This window comes from Nannobrachium achirus, assembly GCF_963921795.1.
Source record: "Nannobrachium achirus genome assembly, chromosome: 19".
Classification (NCBI taxonomy): domain Eukaryota; kingdom Metazoa; phylum Chordata; class Actinopteri; order Myctophiformes; family Myctophidae; genus Nannobrachium; species Nannobrachium achirus.
In genome coordinates this window covers 10,953,955-10,960,568 of record NC_137826.1, presented here as the reverse complement: position 1 = coordinate 10,960,568, position 6,614 = coordinate 10,953,955, and the positions used below count along the sequence as shown (strand labels likewise).

Sequence of the window (6,614 nt, the reverse complement as noted above, 5' to 3'; positions counted from 1 at the left end):
AAAGTCAGACAGGAGCGGAGCGGCGGCCCGCCTGGTTCTCCATAGCCATATCCCCAGGTCCACGGTCATATCGCCAGGAGTCCCTGGAGGTGGTCCCCGACCGGGGGTCCCTGGAGGTGGTCCCCGAGCGGGGGTCCCCGGACTCTGCGGTCCGAGGCCGAGGCCCTGGAGTCGGATTCGAGTCGAGCAGCGAAGGCCTCTCAAATCCTACTCATGTTGTCAATGATGTCATATTCAAATAGGACGAAACACCCATTTTAACTAACAGGTTCCAGTGGAGCAGAGGATGAGTACAGGAATAAAGCACCAGAGGTAGTAAGTTCGAATCCCACTCACAATGTCAATGATAATGTCACAATCTATTATGTTCAAATACCCATGGAGCAGAGCATCAGAACAGAACTAAAGCACCCGAGGTAGTGAGACAATCAGTTTTTCACTACTTTTGACAGCCTTTTGGCTGGCCGTTAAGGTCTAAATATAGACGTCTATTAGACGTCTAAATTTAGACCCAGGTATAAACTTAGACGTCTATTAGACGTCTATTAGACGTCTAGTCTAAATATAGTCGTCTAATAAATTTCCATTTCTAGACCATTTTTAAACCATTTCTAGACGCGTTGTCTAGGTGACATATAGACGTCTAATAGACGTCTAATAGACCTAAAAATGCTCGGTGGGTTCACTTTACGGGGTTTGATCCGGTCGGGAGCGGAAACCACTTTACGTCATGTTGTAGTCCTAGACGGACTACACTTTGGCCTCAACTATCAACCGGATTCAGTTTTAACCCAAAATATTCCCCTGCACCAAAGGACATACTTTTAGGGCCGACCTAATAAACACCTTGATGAGGCGTAGTCTTGCTTTCGAAAAATTCGTTTGGTATGTGCATCTTTTAATCCAACTCGTAGCGACTGGCAAGACTACGTAGGCTACGCCAGCATTTTAAAAGGGATTGGGGAAACAAACGGGGGGAACCAAATCAAAGCGACGCCACTTCTTCTAGTGGTTTCCGCGCTTTAGGCGGAAACTAAACGGTCTGTTGTGAACGAACACCAGGCTCTCTCCCGGGAGAAAGCCTGGTAGGCGAGGTTAACTGTGTATAGAGGCTAACAAAAATGGGGTGCGATTGTACATTCTTCTATACTTACTTATTATCTGAATCTGCACCCAATATACCCTGAACCCCTCCAGAGACAGTAGTGATGCTTTCCTTTGAAGTTATTTATAAATATTGAACCATTAAAAGTATTATAAAGGGAGTGTGACTAAATAATAACTACATTGGATCACAATCACATTTCCTAAAAAGTAACAGTTTTGGACATTGATTTACCATATTATTTTCCCCTTCACAGGTTTGCTGCAGGTTTGCAGAACCAGTTCTGCGTGTTTATGAAACGGTCATGTACAAACAGGAGGTGATGTACTCTTTGTTGGTCCATAGTGACGATTACAACAACCACTTTAAGGAGTACTCTCTGTTGGATGACAGCCCAGATGCAGTGTGTGCCTACAAGGATGGCCAAATCATCTGGAGACCTGAAGCCATGTGTGAGACACACAGGTAGACCTATACTGTGTGTGTGTGTGTGTGTGTGTGTGTGTGTGTGTGTGTGTGTGTGTGTGTGTGTGTGTGTGTGTGTGTGTGTGTGTGTGTGTGTGTGTGTGTGTGTGTGTGTGTGTGAAAATAGAAATATATTACTAGTAAGACGCCTCAGGGAGACATAGCGACCGAGGTCGTGCCATGTCTTGACTGTCTGTCCAGTGATGTATATCGGACCAGTTACCCATATATTGAGATCCATGTACTATATATGTAGATATGCTGTGAGACCCCAAACATGCTTACTATGTTATTCGTTATGTGAAAATCTGTCTATCACATCTGACATCATACATACAATCCATTTTATGCCCATACATGGAGATCCCTGTCTGAACCAGCCACACAGATATGGGCTGTCTTCCTCCATATTTGGGCATTCCCATATGAAGTCCTGTTAGACATGGGCTTAATATTGATGACATCAGGGATCTCCATGTATGGGCATAAAAGGAATTCTGTTAGAGTGGTTCCCATGACATCACAACATACAATACATGGTATACCCATACATGGAGATCCCTGTCTGAACCAGCCACACCACTGTGATGTCACCTGTTTATGCCCATATATGGAGATCCCTGCTCTGAGTATCTGACTGTGATGTCACCTGTGATGTCACAGTGAAGTGTCAGGGGAACCACAGTATCAGGCGTTATCCCTGCTCTGAGCCTGTGATGTCATAGTGATGTGTCAGGGGAACCACAGTATCAGGTGTGACATACAGACAGACAGACACGTGGACAAGATGTGTCGGTTTCCACTGCAAACTACTATCGCAATTAACATGGATTTATTTACTGTCTAATATTATGTATAGCTGTACTAATAGGTTAGACTAAAAGTATTCCACTAATTTAGAATTTGCTACTCCAGCGTCAGTCTGACCGGGTAACATTTATAGCTCTGCATGGGCCATTTGTTTAACTACAAGTGAGAGTGGGGCAATTTTGTGGTCTTTTCTCATGAGCCCCTTGGAATCGGGTGAGATATTTATTGAGCGGATCAATGAATTGTGTTTGAGGGAAAGTGAAAGTAACAAATAGTGTAAAAAATCACACCCGTGTGAAGTGGAGCTGTGTGTGTGTGTGTGTGTGTGTGTGTGTGTGTGTGTGTGTGTGTGTGTGTGTGTGTGTGTGTGTGTGTGTGTGTGTGTGTGTGTGTGTGTGTGTGTGTGTGTGTGTGTGTGTGTGTGTGTGTGTGTAGATCATGTAAAAGGAGCAAAAAGTGTGTTTTGGAGAAAATTCAAGATGGCGGAAAATCTATCCTGGCGCATGGGCGTGGCCTATATGGGGAGATGCGTCTTGACCCAAGGAATCCAGGGAAAAAAGAATTTTAATTTTCCGATCTACGGTTCAAGAGTTACGGGGAAAAACGTAAAGTGGGCCGTTATAGCGCCACCATGAGGCCGAGTGATGTAATTATTTTTCGATTCATTCTTAAAATCATTATGAATCTCCTCTCCGAGGTTTGAAACTGTAGCTCCTATGGTTTACGAGAGAAAAATACTTGAAAGTGATTTCTTGCATTGTCCCATTATAAGTCAATGGGGACAATTAAGCGTCGTTTTTTGCCGATTACGTCGGCATGGTAAGGCGGATCGGAACGAAAGGCAATAGAACACCATTCCCGGCCGAGCCGCACATTTTGATGTATATATTGCGCGAGTGGCGTAAATGGTGCGGCACTAGTTACGCGGCGAAGTCAGGCTACATACACACACACAGACAGACACACAGACACACAGACCCACACAGCCACGTATAGGGAGCTGCACACAGCTCCAAAAAAAACATCACAAGGATGCAGGAAAGACAGGGTCACTCAATGTGCTGCACTGGAACTACTCTGCCGGGATTGTCTGGAAAAAATGGTTATATCACATATAACGCACATTATCCCTGCCAATACTGATCCACTACAGTTTGCATACTGTGCTAATAGATCAGTCGATGATGCTATTTCTCTCGCACTACACATTGCCTTGAAACATCTGGAGAAAAAGAACTCTTATGTCAGACTACTCTTCATAGATTATAGCTCTGCCTTTAACACGATTGTACCATCTAAGCTTGTGTTGAAACTCAGGGGTCTTGGTCTTGGCAGTAGTATCTGCAACTGGCTGTTTGACTTTTTGACAGGCAGGCCACAATCTGTACGAATAGGGAACAAGCATTCATCTAAGATATTGACCAGGACTGGAGCGCCCCAGGGCTGCTGCCTCTGTCCCTTGTTGTATAGTCTGTTCACCTATGATTGTGTTGCCAGGTGTGGCAATAATTCTATTCTCAAGTTTGCAGATGACACCACAGTTATAGGACTAATATCCAACGATGATGAGAGGGCCTATAGGAGGGAAATTGAAGAGCTAACCCTATGGTGCCAGAATAACAATCTCTCTCTAAATGTTAGTAAAACAAAAGAGATCATCGTTGACTTTAGGAAGTCTAAAGTCAATCACAGTCCCTTAACCATAAATGGTTCACCTGTAGACATAGTGGACAGTTTCAAATTCCTGGGTGTTCACATAACAAACTCACTCACATGGTCAGCAAAGGTATCCTTAAGAAAGCGCAGCAGCGATTGTACTTTCTGAGGCGCCTCAGGAGATTTGGCCTGAGCACCAAGGCTCTTGTAAATTTCTATCGCTGTACCATAGAAAGTGTTTTGACAGGATGCATCACAGTGTGGTTTGGTAACGTGACTGTTCAAGACAGTAAACAGTTACAGAGAATTGTGAAGAGAGCTGCCAAAATCATTGGCACAGAATTACCACAGCTACACACAATCTATAACACACGCTGTAAGAAAAAGACAGAGAACATCTCAAAGGACAGCAGTCATCCCGCCCATTCCCTGTTCTATCTCCTCCCATCCAAAAAACGTTACCAGAGCATCTCATCGCACACCACCCGTCTCAGTAATAGTTTTTATGCTCAAGCAATCAGGCTGCTTAACGAAGAGATGAAAGCGAGACCTAGGTAGTCATGTGCACTGTACGCAGTTTTTAAACTGTACACTGTTACACTGTATGGTTTTTGTTGTTTTTGGGTTGTCTTGGGTGACTTGTTGTTGTCTTGTTGTTGTGGGTTGATGTTTTTGTGTGTAATAAGGCTGAGAGTGCTCCTGGCACAAGCATTTCATTGTATGTCTGTACCTGTATGGATATGCATGTGACTAATAAACCTGAACCTGAACCTGAACCTGATTGGGGGTACAATTCTGGCGCGTGGAAGAACTAGGCTCTATGGGTTGACTCCTGGCCGGGCTCCTCCTACGTCTCACCAGGTCCTCACCTGCTCTCACCAGGTTCAGAACCTGTGCGTTGCACCAGACCCCAATCCAAACATTCCATTCAGCTGCTGCAGTTGAATGGCCCTCCTAAAGGCCTCACCGTGGATTTGTTGGGCTTCTTCCTCACGGAAGACATAGGCTGGGGCGCTAACCCAACCTGCTCCCGGGTGCCGTCTAAATTCCGGCCGTCAACCGAGTCTCCGGTGGTCACCAAACTATTCCTGGTTGTCACATAGTCTATTCCTATGAGCCACTATAAATAGAACTAATAGTGTAAAAAAACATCACAAGGATGCAACTGGGACGTATCATCAGTGATGTAGCCTGGGGTCGACGGGTGTTTCGGGTCTCGCAACATCATACACCCTCGCCCAGGTGACCCAGCCGGGGTTGATCAAGTAGCTATCCACGATCAGTCCTATTAGGGAAAGACAGGGTCACTCAATGTGCTGCACTGGAACTACTCTGCCGGGATTGGGGGTACAATTCTGGCGCGTGGAAGAACTAGGCTCTATGGGTTGACTCCTGGCCGGGCTCCTCCTACCGGTACGTCTCACCAGGTCCTCACCTGCTCTCACCAGGTTCAGAACCTGTGCGTTGCACCAGACCCCAATCCAAACATTCCATTCAGCTGCTGCAGTTGAATGGCCCTCCTAACAAAAATCAATGTAAATGAATAATGTTACACTTTCCTCTCTCCCTCTCTGTCTCTATAAACAGTCACCAGCTGGTTCCTACGCCACAGAAAACACTGGTGGCTCACCTACGTTGTGATCAACACCAGTTCTATGTATGGGATCATGTGGCTGTAGCTTTCCACTTACCAGAAGGACAGGTATTAAGTCTCACTTATATTAGGATATACTACATTATTAGATTATATATTAGATTATATTATTATCGTATATTCTTTAATAAAAAGAAAGATATTGCATACACACACACACACACACACACACACACACACACACACACACACACACACACACACACACACACAATAACGTACACATTTTATTTGAACAAGGAAAGCAGAACATACAGAAGAGATTATTTGCTGTAGTAAAAGTTGGAAAACTCTGTCTTGACCTATTCTGTTTCATTCCATATTTTGTTCTTTTGTTAATTAGACGCTGGATATTGATTCATGGCGTATGAGATGCAACTTGAAGTTCTGTGAGCCTGGACAGCCCACTGTTTCACCACTGTTTCATGATTTGGAAAGCGCCAAGAAGCTGGTTGAGATATACTGGCCTTATTATCGTGGACATATTGACATACTGACTCCCATTTCCCAATTATATATTGGGGGCGATGACTCCGACTGAGCCGTAAATTCCAAATACTGATGCAAGACGTGTGGAGTGAGCCAAACAGCTTTTAGGTTACCACTGTAAAACAAAACCGCAATTCTTACATAATTCCTTGAACATAAACTCACATCTTACAGTCCCAAAATAAACGAAAACGACTGTTATAGGCTGCAAACCGCAGCGAGGGTGGGTCTTCACTCGGTAGAACCAGTAGAAAGCCTAGAAACATACCCTACTTTATCATTCATTTTAAAAACGCGTATCATGATGACTTTAAAACTAGCAATTGAAAACATAAAGTGCTCCTGACCGAACAATATTTCATAATGACACACAGAACATAACAAAGAGTTTGATGTCTGTCAGAACTGAGATTATTTGCTTAGAGACATGGTACT

The 6,614-nt window shown here is 44.3% G+C and overlaps 1 long non-coding RNA gene across 1 annotated transcript; it reads left to right on the top strand.

The window, feature by feature from the left end:
• Window positions 1-1,437: 1,437 nt before the first annotated feature.
• Window positions 1,438-6,229, top strand: LOC308304545. The gene is made up of 3 exons (XR_013963070.1): window positions 1,438-1,570; window positions 5,624-5,738; window positions 6,034-6,229. It is a non-coding gene; the product is annotated as an uncharacterized lncRNA (long non-coding RNA).
• The last annotated feature ends 385 nt before the right edge of the window (window positions 6,230-6,614 follow it).